This window comes from Varroa destructor, unplaced genomic scaffold (assembly GCF_002443255.2).
Source record: "Varroa destructor unplaced genomic scaffold, Vdes_3.0 BEIS01000007.1, whole genome shotgun sequence".
Taxonomy (NCBI): domain Eukaryota; kingdom Metazoa; phylum Arthropoda; class Arachnida; order Mesostigmata; family Varroidae; genus Varroa; species Varroa destructor.
The window spans coordinates 7,188,798-7,210,303 of NW_019211460.1; the positions used below are offsets into that span (position 1 = coordinate 7,188,798).

Consider the following 21,506-nt stretch of genomic DNA (forward strand, 5'->3'; position numbering starts at 1 on the left):
TAATCTCTATGCAGGTATTGTAACTATGCTGATAATGCTTAGGATTACTATACCTCTTATTCATGTACTCTTCGAGAGCTTGACAAAGATCTAAACGGTCAAACTACAGCTTGCCATAAGCTAAAATGGCATACAGGGATAAACTGAATGCTCGAAACAAGCGAACTAGCTGATCTATTATAAGTAAGATTACCTCTAAAACTATAAACAAAACTATTAATGAATCGCGTACGCAGAAAACTTGTCCGTATACTGCCAAAGGCATTCTACTCGTGCATTACATGCCCGCATTCAATATGGCTACATGAATCGTGCGTGACGAGATATATTTTGGCGTAAAATCGACAATGTTTCCTTTTGACGAATATACTCTAGGCGAATGACTTCATATATAAAAATAAATTGACAGGTACGACGCACAGCCAATATCAAACCACAGTAAATTCAGACATTTCGGAATCTTTAGTCAAAATAAATAAATAAAATTCACTTATTATTTCTACTACAACCCACGTTATCGGTTGGCTCATCGTTGAGGCTTAATAACATCTCAGAGTCTCGAGGTGTCTTTGAAGTGTTTTGACCGTGTTGAAACGTCTATAATTATTTCTAAAAAAAATAATTTCAATAAAAGTTTTGTTTACAAATTTGAGCCGACGGTTTTGCGGCCCATTTAGGCAGAATATATTCAAGGCTCTATCGCATCGGCTAGAACATTTTTTGCCATTCATAATTGAAGTCACGGAAGCAGCAATCATCATACACTAAGAATTTCGCGTTCGCGATTTATAGCGAAATGTCTGATCAGTAAAAAGCTTCGATTGAGTTTTCATTCTCGGTCAGATCTGAAGTCCTTATTTCTCTACAGATTTCCGTAAAGCTGCTTTATTTCTTTGGCGTATTCGGAGAGCAGGTGACTGATTACGAGACGATTCATCCTAAGGATAATAGAACGCGACCATTGTGCTAGCGCCTGAACACTTTCATAATTCCTATATATACGTAGGTACTTAGCGTAGGGTTAGGCAGGCTTTCTGAAAATTACCAATCGGCACATGTCTGCGCGTCAGTTTGATCTTAATCATCGATTCAAATGAAATTCTACTTATAATATATATACTTGAATAGATTTTCCGTGGTGGTTCTATAATTAAGGCGGGCGATGATACCGGAGGTAAACTGCGTACGAGCTGAAGCAATAAGGCAAAGGAAGTCGAACGATGAAATGCCAAGTCGCACGTTTACGTTTTCTTGGTAGCACTATTACAACAATAACAAAAAGAAAAGAAAGGCATGAATACATTTGTGGAATAAAATTGTTTAGTTCATACATTAGTACTACTTAACAATTTTCAGTTCGAAGTTACGTTCAGTTTGTTATAGAGCGAACTTCATTCGCGTCATTTCTGAAGATACTCTTACTATATACACTATCTGTCATATAGACATTTCCGAATTATTCCGAGCTAAATTGCTGTTAGATTTGTGACCGTGATCAAGTTGTTTGCATAATTTTTTATTGACGCCGACAACGAAAATGGTAGTTTGTCGTATCTCAGAGCGGATAACTGTGCAGTTGGTACAGTTATCCGCTCGTACGTAGCTACAACCGTACATTGAGTACTTAGAAGTGCCTGTTTCAGAAACAGCTCATCGTACGATTCGAGTTTCTCGGGCGCCAACCGCGGCCAAGCAACAGCATAAGCCATGTCGGATCGTAGTGCATGTGGGACGTCCGGCAAAAGTCAAACCGCTGCGTAATAGCACAAAGCATAACGACATAATAATGTGAGCTAATGTGACTTCTTGAGTTCATAACACGGGTCCGATTTCCGTGACTTAATAACCAAATCAGCTGCGAAGACGTCTGGGCAGTTTGGCCCAACCAGCGTGCAAAGGAATAGCGTTCTCTAGTAAAGTCATTTTTTTATTGCACTGCATGAAGAACCAAGATCTAATTGACATCGAACGCACCTTTGACTGATCCCCTAACGGAGTGGGCTGGCTTTATTCTGCAGATTGTTTCTAATCCAATGAACGCGCCATGTCAGGCAACGCTAAAGAAATGGACTCGTACTACCGCATCGGTAATGTCTGAGTGAGAGCATCTGACTGCGCCAATAGACCAAAACCTACGATCTGAAGTTTGATCCGCGTGTCTTGCAATTCTTCTATCAATTAGATAGAAATTCCGTGCATTCGTACAGCTGAATTAACGCACTGGTGAACAAGTATTGGCGTTAGATCAAGAATTGAAATGGTAGCTTGCGTTAGACTTACAAGCTTACTGGAACTGCGAGAAATTCTGATGGGAAATAGTGTTTGAGGAATCGTTAAATGACACCAGTCAAATCCTGAGACATACAGGCCAAAAGCTCATACACATTTCACATATGTCGATAAATTAGTTAATTGCTAAGTGCAATACTAGACGTCGTGTAATGTTGCGCTCACCTTGAACCTAGACTATTATATATGGAGCAGTATTAAGGGCCAGTTTGGGGGCAGAATCATAGGTTACACATCCATATGTTAGACCGCACACTCTATGAACCCAACTAGGGAGCAGTGGACACTTAATGACTTAACACAATATTTTTTGTATATTCCTAAAAATAATATTTAATTGAAGCCGAACAAAGGGCATCACATTCAATCTAGTTGGCTCTCACGAAAATCGGATAGAATAAAAAGATCTTTAAGATACTTGACGTTGTGCATTACCGGGTTACGAACCCAATCCAGTTTAGGAGATATTTAATTGTCGCAACGCTTCTTGCGAGCCTCCAGTAGGGCTTTTCAGCGGAATTCATCAGTAATACTTTGTCGAATGGACGTTTTAACGAGCTAGTGATATTTGAATGTCATCACAAGAATGAATGTGAATACTTTCATCGTGTTTACTTGGCCCCTAAATAAGGGCAGATGCTAGCATGCCTTCCTGTCGCGTTAAAAAGTTATGAGTCCAATTGGCTCATATAATTTGCCATTTCCCTGGATAGTGATGGACGCAGCTAGTGGCTAGTGCTCGAAGAACTATAATTTGCTACTGCCAGCCCCCTGGCCGTCAGTTAGAAATGCGAGCTTCAAACGGACAATACGCTCCAATTATTTTTATACGAAGCAACAATAATAATTACATCAAAGGATAGAACCAGATTTATATAAAAATCTATACGACTTTTGCCTTTAATCCGTCCATAATTAGCTAACCCAGGTTGGCTACCCGTTGATTTTACGAATTTGTAGCATATTGATCAAATGTAGAAGTCTACGCATAAATGGATTCTTTTTGAATAGCTTTCCTTGCAGCACTAGTCATTAATCTACTCTCATTTTCTTCAATCTAAAACTACACAGAGACGACGATGAATGATATGTTATGGATTTAGTTAGGTTTAAAGTTCCTAAGCCCAAACGATTACTAAAGCCAATATAATTTAGCTTTAATACCATGAAGCACGGCAATTTTAACGGTATTGCGAACATTATCATTTCCCTAGTATAGCAAGTTTATCTAGTCTAGTCTAGTCTGTATCGTTGCTAGCTGAGGATGCTGAAGGAAACGTCCAATGAACAGCAGGTAGAATTGGTGGCTATTGTCAGTCTGTACATGATAGTGATCGCGATCTCAATTGCTAAGATGAGAAATTTGATTCAACGTCTAAATGCAACCTGAGCAGATGACCTTACAGCATAATTTTGCTGACCGAAATCCAGTACAAACATCACTTAAAACGAACTAGGGACCCAAAACGCTCGCTGCATGCCACCGGCAAATACTTAAGCCTTTTCAGAAATGGAGTTTCAAGACCATACAACACTAGACTATAATTGGCCATTTTTACAATGCTTGACAAAGGCTTCGATATTGTCTACGAATGCATGCGGATATTGAGACCGTATCGTCTCACGCTATCGTTTTCTGTTCCTCCCCCCAGCTGATCAATCGTCTACTATTTGCCGACAAAAGCAACGGCATCAGCGCCGCTGACGGCGACGTCGACAACGACAACGGCAACAACAATAGTGCAAACGTCTGTCTGTTTGTCTGGCTTTACAGGTCCGTACGCATGCGTATGTGCTTGTGTCTGTGTGAATATGAGTAGCCTATAACAGTTGTGCAAGAGGGCTGTAACGGCGGCATTGGAGCTGTCGGCGACGACTCCAATGGCGCTAGTCGCAGCCGTCGTCACTGCGGCCAGCGCCGCCGCTGCCTCCGCTGCGACCTCCTTCTCCTCCTCCTTTTTTGAGATGGCCATGTTGGTGTTGGCGGCGGGGGCGGCTACATCCTCATTCATTATTCAACTGGAGTAATGAACTATCGCTGCTGCTGCTGTAGCAGCAGCAACGGCAGTTGGCAGACGATGCAGTTAGCGCTGCCGATGCTAAAGTGGAATAGATGGATAGATAGCTGTTAACTCGGCGTTCGCCCGCACCGCACGTAGTCAGCCAGCCATAGGTCAGCAGGATAGAAATGTTGTAATCGTAGTCTGGGGATAGTGCTGGTGTTCGCGACAGTGTCAATGTATATTCGTCTCATCACGGCTCATGTGTAGCGCTGGCTGGCTGGCTGGCTGGCATGCAAACATCGCCATTATCGTCGCCATCATAAGGATGCTGCTCCAGCTGTTGCAGGCGATGCTGACGATGATAATTGTAGTTCTAGTAATAGTTCTTGAGCTGCTGCGGGCGTAGTAGTAGTAGTAGTTGTTTAAAGTGAAGAAGAAAAAAAAACTAAAAAGAAGATGAAAAGAGATGAATTTTGCCTGCCTGCTTGCTTGCTTGTCCACCACCTCAGCCATTGCGAAACAACGGCAAAGATCTCAACCGCAGCGATGCCGGCGGCCGAACAGATCCTTGCCACGCAGTGAAATAGCGCCAATGACAACAACAATAATAATAATAAGTGAGTGGCGTTCCGGCCTCTAACACCATCACGGATAACTATAGTTTCCTATAGGTAGTAGTCGCTGTTAGCCGGCAAATGACGACTACGATGATGAGAAGATCCTGCTGCAGCATCGACATTCGTGTACAGACATGGACAGGCGGCGGGAAGAGAGCTTCGATGGGAACGCGCGACACGCCGGCCGTCGCGAACGCCGCCGCCGGGCCGTCAAGCGTGCTCGCGGTCCTGGGCAGGCGGACGAATCAGTAGATGGCCGGTCGACCGGACAGACCGACGAACAATGAAACAGTGCCACTGCACCGGTCGCGCCGCCGGCGACTCCTCGCGGCACGAGAGCTCATAACGTAACTCGTAACGATGATGACGATGCTGATGCTGCCGCTGGTCAGCGAAAGCTTGGCCAGTCAGTGCTAACTTGAAAGGCAGAACGCGGCCGTTCTACTGGACAGTTGTCGCTGGTGCTGCCGTTGTTGTTGCTGAGGGGCAGCAACAGCAACTCAAAGCAACGATCCTTCCTCTCCATATTTCTGTATGCTCTCTTTTGCTTGCCAATATGTTGCTGCCGCTTGCAGGCGATGACGACGACGACGATGATGATGACGGCGTGATCGAAGGAGTCGGCCAGTCGTCGGTCGAATGACAGGCAGCGCCGAGTGGTGGTCCTAAAAGTGCTATCATTACAAGTAGCAGCAGCACTTATACGGAAAGTATGAACAACTCTCACCCCCTTGGGTATGAAAACTTCTTACTTCTTACCTATATAAGAATTTTCTGGTTTTCAATGACAAATAATGTTACTACATTTTAGCACTATCCTCAGTTATAATTATAGGTTCTCGAAAGTGCCGCAATGCTTCCATGTCACCAGTATTCGTCTAGCCGCTTGTGCAGCTTATTTGAAACTTGATTGGATCTAATTGGATTAAGTTCATTTACACGAATTCGTAAAGTTTTGAGACGGTAAAATGGTAGGTTGATTCCACGACAATTAGATGATAATATTGTTAATTCCTATGATGAACTTGGACAGACGGGTGTTTTGCTACAACATGTAGCTAAGGAACAAATGCTGCATTTATAACTTCCCCTATGAAAAGATGTAACTTGGCTAAAACGTTTCTCACATTGGATTTCTTATTTCTAGTGGCGCAGTCGATGATATGAAAAAGAAAGACCTTTGGGCCAGTTTCGAGAATGTACCTAAAGCATATTTATTTATTTGTGCGGATTAAGTTACGCATTGCAATAGCAGGAAACAGTGGCTGGACGCTACTTGTGATGCCAATGGTAACAAATAGAATTATCCATGTACTACCGCTGTCGGACCATTGCGTGGCCATTTTTGTCGTTATTGTATGTGGCCGCTTAATGAGTTAATATTCATTTTACACTTCCCAAGTGAGGTTTACATACGAAGACAATTTGTAAATGCGCCCGTTTGTGTTGCCACGGTAACGGCGATGATGTCAAGAAAACGCTGGAAGCTATTGTATATTGTAGTGCTACTAATAATCATATTGAATTCGATGGACATTAACCATATTTTAATCGTATATGATAGTTCGCGCAGCTGCTAGAGCTGTTCACCGGTTGAAGAGCCGTTTGGCTGACATTGTGTGTGCGTCCGGACGTGGCAGCAGTAGTATTTGTGCATGTAGGAACTTGAAACCATCAGAATAACCGCAATAACATATGTATGGCCATATACACTATGGTAATTTGTAACCATTGTGCAGGCAGCAAAAGCACAGCTGGTACCGGTTGGTGACAACGACGGCTCTCCAGCGGCAGCATCAACTTGCCGCAGCCATTGCGATTTGTGCCGCCCTTATTTGACATATTCCTTCGACGCCAGAGTAGCCAAAGCAACCATAACGAAAAGACGCTAAACGACAGTAGCGCAAAAGCAAATCTCGTGGTTCGTTGTTGCCGCCGTTCGGACATTCGCCCAAAGGCAGCGGCCAACGCTGCTACGATCTCCGTCAGCTGCAACAGCAACGTCAACCACAGAAACGGCAGCAAACGTGGCCACCTTAAAAACCACGCAAGCGTCGATGGCTCTTCTGAACAGCGCACGCTGCTCCGACGACCGTGGAATACATCGTCATTATAGCAGAGAGCAGACCCATAAGAGCACACGCACAGCACTCAAAGAGAAGGGGGACGATGCAAGGGGAGGGATAGGGCGATACGGAGGACGCGGAGGAGGCGGGAGCAGAGATAGAGGACCGCTGCTGCTGTTACTCAAGAACGCATAGATCTGTCCACTGGCTGGGGCCAGTAGCATGTTGCTGTTGCCTCTCCATTGTTTATTGCCTATTGCGTTCATCGCTATCCTCCACAGCCGACACTGTCGGGACCGCTTAAGCAAAGTGAAGGGTGTTCCGAAACGGCGCCGCAGGTAGCGGCGCCAGCGCATGCTGCTACTGTTGAACATTACCAGACTGCTATAGCTACACAGCTCCAATCGTTCACTCGACAGTCGCCCGGTGGCTGGCGTCGTAGTGGCGGTAATGGCGGTGGCAACGGCGACGGCTGCCAACTGCCAATGTGGCAATGATGGTCGTCGCAGCCAGCGACCGACCAAGTTAGCGCTCAATTACCTGCCGGCCTGCCTGCTTGCTTGCTTACTTAAGCAATAGCAACAGCCGCAACCATGGCGGCGGCGCTGCTGGCGATGCCGGCGGTGTCTAGAGCTGAGCCAAGCAGTTTCAGTCGGAGTCCTCGCTGCTGCCGCTGCCGCCGCCGCCGTCGCCGCCGCCGCCGCCGCCGTCGCCGCCGCCGCCGTCGCGGCCGCTACCGCTGCCGCCGGGAGGGGTCATGCACCTCCAAAAATGAGCACTATCGCAAACAATCACAAAATACGCAAACGTTCATAGAACAGTCGAAAGATGGACACCCCGAAACGGCAAAGACGACAACGACGATGCCACGCGACAGCCACCCCACCGCACACAGAGAAAAGCGACAAATGAACGAATAAACCTAGTAACCACTGACGCTTTGAACATCACTACCACTAGTGGTAGTAATACTGCAGCAGCAGCAGCAGCACCACCACCAGTAGTAATAACGACAGTGGCGACAACGAACGCAAGCTTAGCCCTTCATATTAGCTGAAGCCACTCGAGCTGCGCCGGCTGCCTGGCTGTCATGCAAGATGCCTGGTGACTGGTTTCAAACAAAGCTCTGTCAGTGATAGACAAGACTTATACATAGACATACAAACACACAAACACGCATAGCCCAAGAGTGAAAGTTGCTGGCTTCATGACAAATAAATAGATGGATTCACATAAATAAAGTAAGAGACTAACGAATGGAGAAACACTGGAATGGCAGTAGTAGCAGTGACAACGCACGTCTCGAATACTACGCTAGCAACTAGCACGCAGACAAATGGATCGACGCGGTAAGAAAAATACGGATGGTCGCAGCAAAACACGCTACCGAACACCCAAAGAAATCGAGGGCTTTCTTGACCAAAGCAGCACTAGCTATTACATTATAGGTTATAGCAACGCATGCTTCCGGCAGACAATGCATGTACAGAGAAAGCGCGCAATGAGATTTGGGCAGTTGAGGCATTCAAGAAAAAAGGAAACAGATGCTGATGTGAACGATGATGCTGATTGAAGCGCTGAGCGAAACAGACAACGGAGTAAACTATCATAATCAGGGGCTGCTGTTTCTGCAAATGCTGAATGAACCCCAATGCGAAGCTCGAAACGGTTCATAAGCACATCACCGACCACCGGCCAGAATCGAACGAATCTTTTTCATAATTTGAGTACAACGAAGGTAATTGGCGACTAGTTGGGTAGGCGAACTTTTGCTACCGACGAATGCCCAGAGGCATCTCGACTCACTAACACAACGACCATCTATCTATAAATTATATTTATCTCCCGCATTGTGACTTCCTTTCGTATTTAGGGCGTCGCTTAAAAATGACCGCATTACATTTATGTTCGAGACACAAGTGAATATTAAGTAAAATTGCGCTAAATTTAAATCATTGATATTTAAATGGCACTTTTAGGAAAAGTCTCATACTAGAAATAAGTAAATAAAAAGAAACGCTGCCAACATTAGAACTACTGAAGCCTTTGAAGGCCGCTCTAATTCCTAATACGACTGTATCGTTCGGCGAGATTTAGAAACAACTAAACTAGAACTAGACTCAATATAATAACAGATATCTCAAAACGGCCGAAAAGGGCGGAAATGAGGGCGCATATATATCCACCAGGCATCTATCTATGTAATGACAAGGATATAATAGAATCACTGGCGACTAGCGACCTTCGTCTTTTAGTTCTTGCCGCTTAGAAGACAATAGCCGGCAACCCGCTTGTTTCGGGCTGTGCCCAATTTGTACCGTCAAGCTTTTCGAATATTGTAAATATGCGCCAACGGCAGATACCCACGTCCTAAAACGAGCAGCGGCAAACTCTTAGAAAATCAGGCGCTCGATCTTACCTTTAAAGGACAAGCAAGGTTGAAAAGAAACTGTCGCTCCACAGGGGCGATTTAACTTATATATATATTGTTACTCAAACATATCTGATAAAAATGTTTTGTGCAACTTGCGCTATCACTCGAACAAATCAAACATACTAATTGAACCTTCACTGATATGATACTATATGTCTTATGTAAACCACCTTGGCTGTCACAATTTTCGGCCGCGCTGAACCATGCTATACTTAAGGCAGACACAAAAGAACACTACAAAAAAAAAAGCAAAAAATAAGAAACATAATGGATTTAATGAGTGGAGGTGCATGAAACTGCCCATTGGCTAATAGTATGTAACAGCGGCTCAGCCATCAACTATTTTTCACCCATCATGAGAATTGTTGAATAGGCCCTTAGTCCACAAAGGCGGCATAGTAATACGGTACAAACTATATGTGATGATCTTTTTGCATAAAGTTGTACACTGAAAAATATTTTCGTGTATGTAAATTTTGTTCTAATAAATAAAATAGATTTTCCTAAAGTAATTGTCGCATGGCATTCATCCAGGATAATCGAACGCTTTTTACCGAACACCGCGAACGACAAGAATCTGAACCAGAAGAAAATAGCGAAGACGATTCTACACGTTAAGCTCCAGCGGTGAAGTTTTATAGCTTAAAAATTTACCCCTTTTCGACAAAGATTCACCCATCGGCGTCACGTCCATCGAAGCAATAATGTGGGCCAGCTGGGTCTTAATTTTTGCAACAATTCTCTTTCTATGACGCTGTCGTATTGCAAATACTTTTTGCTCGTTTAAAATCCAAAAGTATAACAGAATCCTTCTGCCTCTTAGGACTATTCATTAGAATTTTTCCAAATTGCGCAAGAATTTAACTTTCCATTGGTCTGCCGTTAATGGAACAGGTAAATAAGGCACCGAGGAAACGTTCAGCACAGACGTCATCTTGTAGTCAAACTTTAATTAGACCGGTAACTATAGGAATTCCTAATATCCTTAAAGATATACGCATAGTACTGATTAACGCCGATGTCTCGGGCGTTCGTGGGGCGAACAAATGCTATACCGTTAATTTTCGCATCACTCCATACCGGAGATGCAAATGAAACCGATAAAATGACATCTTGGTACGATACCAATCTGCACCGTCACCCTGGATAGCATTTCAAGTACGGCCATTATTAGTGTCTGTGTGCGATTCTGTTATTTCTATATATAATGCATAGACAGTGATTAGTGTATGACAAACGAAACAATAAAGATTATTTTAAAGTCGACGACGTTTACACGTTGCTTGAACCTAGCGATAGTCTATTATGCAACGGACGGACTGAGCAATGATTTTAAAATGACGAACCCCACTAGAAAAATTAGCCATCGTTTGCTCTCGTTAATTCCCGCTTTGTTTTGTAGCGGGCAGACATACAATTAGCAACCGTGTGACTCGACATCTATTTGTATGTTTGCATGTGTTACAAATGTTCTCAATGCTGGCCACAGCGCCAAACTCCGCTTCGATAAACCCTTTGGCTCTCAGCCGCCCGCTGGCCGTGTCATCTATTGCTATATAGATATAAAGGAATATCGTTGAATTATTACAGCTCTGTACTTCTGCAATGACTGCTTGCATTGTGCCTCTACTGACCGTTGCTACCGCGCGTCAACGACTGAGTCTGCGACAACGACGAGACGACACCGGACGGGCTGCATGTGGGTACGGGACAAGATGCCGCCGCGACCCAAGCCCAACATCAAATGAACAAGCAACACCCGCTAGCAAACAACAAATGCGTTGGTCGCGCTGCTGACGAGTATAGCACTTATGCCACAGCGCTGTGTCCGTCGTAATAATAGATGATGATATATTATTGTTAGTTAGTTATTACTGGCCAAATGCTACCTACATACATCGCAGTACCAGCAGCAATAGGAGTAGGAACGTAATTCTCGGACACGATGATGATATTCTATTCGTGTGGACGTAAAGTACAACGGCGGCGATGTCCGTCTCGGCTATGCTGCTTTGCGCTTGTCGCAACAGCCCCAACAGTAAAGCATCAGGCATATCGGAGCGCTTCTGGTTCTTTAATTTTGGCTTTGGTTTGGGTTAAAAGACGCGACCAGCCGTTGAACAGTTAACAGTGTCTAAGAGAAAGGGAGGACCTAGTCATGAGCCACTGAGCGACAACACATCGCCATTCCGAGGCTGCTGCTGCTGCTGCTGCTGTCGACGGCTAATGACTCCTCTAGCTGCCGCCATTTATACAACAATTATCTAATATTAATTTCATTCGTCCTCGTCGCCTAGACGCCCATTTAGTCCGACATTATCTCAATAACATCACCACTAGCATCGTCGTCGCCGCCGCCGCCGCCATCATCATCATCGCCAGAAGGAACATACTGTTACTGAACGGAATACAGAACCGTACAGAGAAAAGCCATATTTAATAGTCTAAGATGAATGCTGAAGTGATATTGATACCGTACATTGGACGTGTACATGCGCAGAAAATGCGACGCGAACACATCTAAACCTACATTCAATTTATAATCAGCTATGCGATCTCGTTCATTTGACAGAAGCAAAAAAAAATAATAATATTAGAAAATTAACAAAAAAATGCTTTCGTCCTAAACAGGATCTGCACGTGTCTCAATTTGTTAAGTAAATCGATACCAAAATGGTCAATATGAAGCGAGCGACATAATGATAAATCAAATTACGTTGAATTATTTACCCAATCGTAAGTGCTGAACAAATAAAGGGACAGCTCATATATTCGTAACTTTAAATTTGCCTTTTTCTGTGTTTCACTTTTGAATTTTCGTCACTATCATGACACGCATGTGTTGTGTGTGTGTGTGTGTGTGTGTGTGTGTGTGCGTGCGTGCGTGCGTGCGTGTGTGCGTGCGTGCGTGCGTATGTGATATTTCACGGTGTTGGGAGGCCGAACGAATCCGTGTTCAGGGCTCGGATCAGCCAGCCAGCCAGCCAGCCAGCCAGCCAGCAAACGAACGACCAAGCAAGGGAGCAACGAAGAAAGATCATCGCCAAGAAGAAGGGAGGTCATTATTGTTCGGATACATGCTGGCACAGGTTCCGAGCGCAGGCCATCGGCGTAATACACCTAACGCCACCTATTGGCGATGGATACCATATATAACACGGCAACATAACAGCGTCCGGGAGGGGGGCGGGGTAGGTGAGAAGAGCTTTATGTATATATATAGAGTGTATTGAGTACACAGATACACGTATTAGTCGTCCATGGCTATTTCCATAACAGTTTTGATCTGTAGAAAAGCCTCAGGAATAAACAATGTAGGATGGTCTTAGATAGCGACGTGAACTGATTTATTTATCATGCTTATTTTTTTTTTTACTAACTATGTATTACAATCGCAGAACATTCGCTGCCTGCGCGTTAAACAACGTTCGATTGAAGCGAGCGCACAAATGTCATCAGCTGCATTTCTCCCTTACACGAATTTGCCCCTATCCCAGATCATTTACGGTCTCTCTGTCATTATAATACTTATACTAATCTTAGCAAGCATAATTTCTTCGTTCGGTGTAGCGCTAACCTAGCAATCTACGAAGCGATCAGCGTACCTTCCTGGATCGTTAGATTTCGTCCAGTTCGGTCAGGGTACGTTGCGTTACCGTTGTTGGAGTTTGGTTTTAATGATGACTAGCCAATATCCCTATGGCACTATGTGCGGCGTCTTGACGATCAACATTCACATTCACCGCGACCGCTACAATTAGCAGCTTTCCTCACTAGCCGACAGCGCCCCTGTCACCTCACCTGCTGCTGCTGCTGCTGCTGCTGCCGCTGCTGCTGCTGCTGCTGCTGCTGCTGCTGCTACTGTTTAAACTGATCACTGCATAAAATCTTCACGAACCGATGGCGCTGATTGGAACTTCGAATGAATACGACGCAACTTCCAGATGTCGCTGGCAGGTTGCAGTAACAGTAATAATCGTGTTGGTGGTGATGATAGTAATAATACAGCCAGAAGGACATACGCACCGGCACAGAGCTCTGGGGGGCATCTATGTGCGTCGCTGTCCGCCCATTTAAGTGTTTCGTGCGTTCTTTTGGCTTGATTCGCCTGTTCCTTCAGGACGCAATGTCGCAGCTTTTCAAACTGACATGATGCCGGCACAGCCGCTCAACGAACTCCGATAGAGCGCGGACGCTGATGCTGCTACTGTTACTGCTTTAACACTTCCAGTACTGCCGCTGCTAGCATATTCGTTAGTAATGCTGGTGATGATGTCGTTACACGCGACCACTCGAGCTGCTACTCACAGACTCGCAGGCGCGGGGCAGGACAACACAGACACGGTCGCCACGCTGTACGCGAAGGCAACAGACTGCCACTATGATGCTGACGTTACTACCGCTATCATTATTATGACTATTGTTTTACTATTATTATTTGCGCCGTCACCCCCGCCACCATCGCCACGGACGTCGTTCCCAGACGTCGCAACTAATTTATGCCCGTCAGCCTCACCAGCTGCGGCAACATCACCCGGTTGTTGCACTGCTATTAACACCGACGCCGCTACTACAACTATTACAAAAACAATGGCGACAGTAGGTAAACACTGAACGGCGTGAGGTAGAGACGACGCCAATCAAACCCCATCGACGACCGGCGCGATTCTTTTGAGCCACTGCTGTTATCGTTGTTGAGACGAACGATGCGGCTCGCGTTCGTTGCTGCCGCTGCTGCCACCGCCGGCGTCGTCGTCTTCGAGAGAATACACTCTTCTAATGAGCGGCAACGCAGACTACAACAGGCGGCAGCGTCACACTTCACGAGAGACGTGTCGTATTCGTTCCAGATAGACGGGCGATCTAGCTCGTGCTTCGGCCAGAAATTTACTCCTACTCATTAGCTAAATGCTGATAGTGTGACTGCACCGATGAACACTGACAGATCCTGGCACAATTCCGTGCTCGATACAATTTCAATAAGCAACTTTTCAGCGTAAAAAAGTGACGTGAAGCCACCGTTCGTCGAACGGTCCTGTGCTCGTTACCTGCAGAAATGCGGCCAGTGTCCTACGGAACGATAGCGAGTACAAACCAGTAGTAGATCAGGCAGCGGACGGACACTGCTTTACATTGTTGTACAGTCGCACTCCGTCACTCGTTTACAAATGCAAATGCTTGCTTTCAGTAAAACAAACCGGTCCTGCTGCCGGTGCGGAGCGCTGTTTTGTTATTCCATGCGATCGCAGCGGGACTAGGCGATTCAATACGTACACTTTTCAATAATAATCATAGAAGACATACACTCCAGCTCCGCATAAGGTGGAACGATTGCGAGATGATGATATTCCAGCCGCGACGGCGATGGCTACACAGGGACGACGCCTGCTTCTGTCGATGCTGTCGTTCGTAGGTACCGACGTCGAAACAGTCACTGGTACTCCTTTTTTCGGACAACACTCGCAGGACACACCACAACCCCACTTGCACTTCACGGGGAGACAGATCACAATAGGCACCAACCACTCAGCACGGGCACTCGGAGTCGTCGTTTCTCGTTACTATCGTCGTTTTCGTGGCAGAAGTAGTTCTTCGTCTGTGCTTATAACCGTCGCACTCTCAATCGGTCGCCGCTCTCTGAATACTTTTGTGTTAGCTGTTGTAGTGCAGTTGGTTGTTGCTGCCGCAATCTCTCCTGTTGGCTCGCTGTTGCTGTTGTTATTGTTGTTGCTGCTGCTGCTGCTGCTGCTGTTATTATTATTGTTGTTGTTGCTGTTGTTGTTGTTGTTGTTGTTGTTGTTGCTGTCGTACTTTGTTGTTGCTGTCGCTTCTGCGATTGCTACACGCCGTCTTTTTCCTGCTTGTGTTGTTGTTCTTGTTGTTGTCGTTGTTGTTGTCGTTCCCGGAACGTTGTCGATCTCCGTTCAAGTTCAACTCCGACGTTCTGAAAGGGGCTCTCATCAGTTAACCGCTCTCATCGACAAGATGGCAGCCGCGTGCACCAACACCAGCCGCTGCTTCATCAGTGGCGACTCGCAATAGCGACTAGCCAATAACAAGCAACCAGCCAGCTAAACGAACAAAGCGACGAGCGGCAGACCGACCGGGCTACGACGGGAGACGGCGGCGGCGGCGGCGGCGGCGGCGGCGGCGGCGGCGGCGGCGGCGGAGCAAAGCCGTGCTACTGATAGAAGTAGTTGTAGTAGTAAAGTAGTAAGCAGTCAGTCAGTCAGTCAGTGTGGCAGGTTCAGGCAGGCTAACAGCCGGAGCCAGTCAATAGCAGACAACCAACAAACACAATCAGTCGGCATGAGCTGGCTGCTGGGTAGTCGGCAGCACGGTCGCCGCTGCTCGTGCTGCCACCGAGAGCCGGAGCCACGACGACGACGACGACGACGACGACGACGACGACGACGACGACGACGACGACGACGACGACAATGAGTGCCGAACAGCACCGGGCTACGCCAGACACCAACAACTTCTCGAACAACGGTGGACCGCTCTGCCAGCACGAGCAGCTAACAGCAGCCCGGACTGCCGAACGCCGCTGCTGTCGGCTACGGCCACCACAGTAGCGGCTGTTGGAGCGAACACAGTCGCTCTTTCGGAGCGAGTGAGCTAGCGACTCACTGAGTGAGTGAGTGAGTGAACGAGCGAGCGAGCGCTTCGGCTGCTGCTGATGTTGCCGCTGTCGCTGCTCTCCTCCTTCCGTAATTGCTCGCCGCTGGCTGCTGTTGCTGCTGCTGCTGCTGCTGCTTCAGTGGCTGTCGGGGGAAGCTGCGGCCTAACCCGAGTGCCTTCTCTGCGCCTGCTGCTGCTGCTGCTTTCGCGGCGGTGCCGGGCGAGTGCCAGTCGGTGCTAGTGTCGACGGCGGCGGCGGCGGCGACGACGACGACGACGACCACGGCGGCTCCGGCGACAGCCTCAGGAGCACCGGAGCGCGGTCGACGTCGGCGGCGGCGGTGGTGGTGACGGTGGGATGCGATGCGACCTGCAGACGGCTGCTGCGATAGCGGAAGATTGTGCCGACTCGAGACGAAACCCCGTTGACACCAGAGCCGCGAACAACACGAAGAGCGACCGACACGCGACACGATCAACGGAACAAAGGACACTGATGACGAGTGCGTTGACAATTTACGCTGCCGGTCAAAATTGTCATCAACGAGGTCTTGGATTTGTTGGTGTTTCTCTTTGCGTCTCCTTCTGGTACATTGGCGACAGCAGTGATTACTGGACAAGTCAAAGGCGTTACATCGTTTTCGCTATCGCCGCAAAAGCAAACGGGGTTGTCGACTGCAACCAGAAGCAGGGCTTGTCAAAATGGACGTTATACTGACAGATGAACTGTAGGGCTCAATGCGCGTTCCCGCATGTAGCTTATGATCTGTACTTTACTGATGTGCGTACGGAAGCTACGAAGTCTTTGACAAGCCGTTAAGTGGAGGAAGCTGAATAACTCTTTACTTGATTTATTTGAATTATTTATTCGTGGGCGATTCATGTTACGACGCCGACCCCCATTATTGCTCTTTAATGGGGTGACTAGCTATGGGAGCTATACCTCTCGACAGATCTTCGTTGTTGTCTGCTGCCGCTGATTGATTTCGCCTCTTACACTAAAGAAACATTCTTTTTTATTTAGTTCCTTCTCGCTTTCCTGCTGTGTACAAGGTTATTCCTTATTCATATTCCGTAACGGTCGTGCACTTGTGTGTACACATATACATATATATATTTACATATATATGTATATATATATATGTGGGTATACTTTTCGTATATCTTTACGTTTGCACTTAGACACGCACACACACACAAATCGAGAGTAACTCTGATAGAAGAACGCTTGGAACCGTCGCACAAAATATTTACATTAGCTTCGACCGTGTGGATCTCTTCGGCGAAGTTCGTAGTTTACGCGAAACCTGCCGTCATTTAGCAGAACAGCGGCCATCACACCCTCCGAAGAAGCAGCTCGGCCAGGCAGACGCACGGCAGCCAGCAGCGTCGATGATGGCGATGGCGACGGTACCTTGAGCAGTACAGACGCAGTCGGCGACACCCAGCCACCAGTCAAACAGATCAGCCCTTACAGCTAATAAAACATTAGTTAGCAGCCGCAGTATCGAACCCTAACAATCGTTATGATCGGCAAATGGACGAGTACAATGATACGACGCGAGTAAATGCGCACAGTCTGGACGATGCCAGTGATAATGGTAACGCTTTGCGCTACTTTGTATTGCCGCTGGTGCTTGTTACAACAATTGGATGTTAGCGTCATTGATTCGATGTAATACCATTACCATTACGATGATTTGATCGTAACATTTTATGCAAAACAGTTATTATTAACTCTTGTTAGCTATCACTATTGATTTTTCGTATTACAAGTGGTAGGCGTCCAGACAATCTTGCATTCGACAGGACAAGTTTGATGAACCGTATGAGCTATTATTGGCATCAGCGGGGGCATTTTTGTTTAGCTAGCTGGCTGGCTGGCTGGCTGGCTGGCTGGCTGGCTGGATAGCTGTCTTTATCTTTCACCGTCTTTTAGCCGTTCCTCGTTTTTTAAATCGGCTAATGCTACCAAAACTGTACACATCGAGAGTATCCAAAGAATAAAAAATTGAACGACTCGTTCTTTTCTGTGGTTGTCAACGCGATCGGAGATGATCTATCCGGCAATATCGGTTTGTGGGGGTCCGTAGGGCTCCTCGTTTGAGCGTCAATTACTACTACTACTACTGCTGCTGCCGCTGCTGCCGCCGCCGTAGCTCTGGTCTGTTGTGATTCCAGGCGGGTGCCGGTTTCCCAGCAAGGTAAATCTCGCCCTGCCAGCGGTACCCGTCAGTCTCCGTCCGTATCTGCCTTTTGCCACGACTTATAGCGGCAACTGTTACTCGGCTAAGCGCGACGTAGCGTCCGTGCTGCGCTCACAGTTCCCAATCCAGCTCGTGTTTCCTGCTGTCTTTGCTGCAGCTGCTGGATAACGATGCCAGAGTCAATAGCGCAGACCGCTGTCGCACGTTTGCTGCTGCTGCTGCTGCTGCTGATGGCCGTTGTTGATCGGTGAAGTCGAAGAAGAAAACGAAGAGGACGAAGAACACATCGCCATTACTACGACGACCACAACAACAACGACGACGACGACGACGACGAGTGGAGATAACTGGATGAACGACGACAGCAACAACAACAACAGCAACAACAACAACAACAACAACAGCAGCGACAACAACGGTCGTCTGCCGCCGCCCGGTTGTTGTTGGCAGAAAATTCGGTATGAGTCCGACGTCCCGTTGAGCTCACGTTCGTGTAGCCGCCGCTCCTGCTGCTCCGCGTATTGTTGTTGTTGTTGTTGTCGTTGTTAGCGCTTCTAACTGCTACAGTTATTGCTGTCCTCGACGTCTGTTGCTTTCCGTTGACTGCGAGTAGTACCGCTGTTGCTGTCCGCCGCCGCTGCTGCTGGCGCGGTAGCGGTTTCGGGGCTGGCGCCTGACTCCCTGCCCTACAAGTTGGACCAGTTGAACCAGCAGTGGCCTGTCAAGTCGCGTTGTGTCGTTGTCCGCCGTCGTCGTACTAGTAGTAGTAGTAGTAGTAGTAGTAGTAGTAGTAGTAGTAGTAGTCGCCGACGGCGGCGGCGGCAACGACGACGACCGCTGCTGCCGCTTCTATAGCGGCGGCTAGCTCGTGCTGCTGTTGCTCGCTTTCTCTCTCAGGGTGGCTGCTTGCCTGGCTGCTGGTTCAGAGCGATCGCATTCTAGCGCTCATAACACACCGCACGTCACCAACGAACAAACGAACCAACCTACGAACTAACCAGCCAAGCAGGCAGCTCTCTAGCCGCTGGCCGCTGTTCGGCGCCGTTCGGCGCTCACAAGCGCCGCAAGCACAGCGGCGCCACCAAGCAACCAACCCGGCAGCTTCTCCGGCTGCTGCCGTTAATTAACAATGCGTTTAAGCGGGGCCCAGCAGTCTCCTACCGCGAACGAGCGACGCGACAACACATACGCGCAGACCGGCACCCAGTCTCGTACAAACGGGACACAGCCAGCCAACGTACTACACACGCGCACAGCACTTCTCATAGCATTGCTACAACTACTACTACCGCTACTGGACACGTCGCCACTGGTGCTGCGGCGAGACGACAGCATCGCCTCCGGAATAGAGAGCCCACAACCCCACTGCTGCCTATGGCTGGCTAGCGCTGGTTACCGTTTAGCAGTGACGGCCAGCTCCCCCTTTCCCCCGTCTGTTCTCCACAAAGAATCAGCCGCCATCCGGGCGGGCAGACTGAGTTGACGGGGGTGCGGAGAGAAACACACAGCGCTGACTACGCATACACACGCATTCGAACTCACTCACAGAGACAAAGACACAGCCATCTCAAAAATCGACACATCAAAAAAGCCTACAGACCAGCAGCACACGCGCACATCGCGCCGCCGCCGCCGCCGCCACCGCCGCCGCCGCCGCGGCAGAAGCAGGCAGGAGGCAAGGCGAAACAAGACAACGGTGGTCGCAGGCCAGAGCTGAAGGAGCCAGCCAAGACCGGCGGACAAACGGACCGACCGACAGACAGATAGGCAGGCAGGCATCGAGGGAGAGAGAGGATGGAGCAGGAAGAGAAGCGCGACAAGAGAGGGCCAGGACAGTCACACACAGGAACAGACATGCAGACAGCCTAACACACATGAGCGCCCTCATGCTACCCGATGGCGGCGGCAGCGGCCGTGGGGGTAATATATACACATTGAGGAGAACCGCGAACGAGTCAGCGGGAACGAGACTGAGTGAAGAGCGCAATGAGCGACCAGGCCAATGCTCCTCTTCTCCTCTGTTCATTCCCGCCACTGCTGCCGCAGCCGCCGCCGCCGCCGCCGCCGCCGCCGCTGCTGCCACCGCCACCGTAGTCGTCTATAGCGAAAGTGACGCCTGCTGCTGTTCAGAGTGGTGGCGGCAGCAGTGGCAGCAGCAACGACCGCGGCCGCAACGACGGCGGTATCATCAACAACAACATAAAGTCCCGAAGCCGCTGCTGCTCCTTCTTTTCGTCGTTGCGACGATGGTAGTAGAAGTGGCAGAGGTCCACCATACTTATGGGGGTGCAGCCGCAGTTGCATTGATGGCGATGATGACGGTTGATGCTGCTGCTGTTACGACAGAGTGCGAACAGCCGAATTGTGCTAGTGGCGCCATCCCACACGATACAACAGCACGAGCGAGCAAGCGGGCGCTCGCCTGCCACCGCGTCTCGGAGAACCACACCAGCAAAAGTGGGGAAGACCAGGAGCACGTAGTTCGATGGTACACACCCAGCAGACACGCGATGCGTCCACACGCAGATATCTGCAACAGACGTCCGCACAGACAGACATGCGCAGACACACACTCAGTTTGCTCACATACACAGACAGGGTGGCTGGCAGGCAGACTCGTGTACAGATAGGACAAACGAAAGGATGGATAGAGAAGCGAGCGTTCGGTCTGGCCAAGCTGACAGATATACGCAGTCGAGGGCTCAGCTGAATGAACGAACGGCGGCGGCGGTGGTAAACAGTCAGCGCAGACGACATCGGCATCGAGTCAACGAAATTCGCTGCACTATTGCTGCTGCCATCGTCAGCGTTCGGGTGGATAAGATAGGTCCTTGTGCCACTCCAAGTTGAATGGCCGACCGCGAGAACAACCTCGAGTGAGCCGTGGGGGTACAAGGGCTGCTAACGGGCTCACAGTGGCAATGGCAACGCGGGGAGTGACGGTTATGACGCTGGTAGACTGGGTACCAAAAGAAGGGTCGTGACCTCCTCTTTCAGCAGCTCTCACCTCCTAGTCTCAGCCTCACTGCCTGACGAGGCGACAGCGGCACCAGCAGTTGTAGCGGGAGTAGCACCAGAGGGCACCCGGTCACCACCCTGATCCATTCAACAACCAACAATCTCCAAAGGAGCATCGCATCTTCCTTGAGAAAAAGGAAGAATCATTAAGAAACGGGGAAAGGACAGGTTGGCTACGGAACGCCGATGTGCACGGGTTAAAGCAATGCACGTATACTCCTCATATATATATATATTTATAGTCGTTA

General features: G+C 48.2%; 1 protein-coding gene across 6 annotated transcripts in view; it reads right to left on the reverse strand.

The window, feature by feature from the left end:
• LOC111254569 (uncharacterized) overlaps nucleotides 1-21,330 on the reverse strand; it is a 33,031-nt gene extending 11,701 nt beyond the window's left edge. For 3 of the 6 annotated variants that reach the window (XM_022815538.2, XM_022815537.2, XM_022815540.2), the window contains exon 1: nucleotides 13,015-21,330. The gene's annotated coding sequence lies outside the window, so the exon portion shown is untranslated. The remainder of the gene's footprint in view (nucleotides 1-13,014) is intronic. The other 3 variants (XM_022815539.2, XM_022815532.2, XM_022815534.2) reach the window with 2 other exon arrangements.
• Between the last annotated feature and the right edge of the window lie 176 nt (nucleotides 21,331-21,506).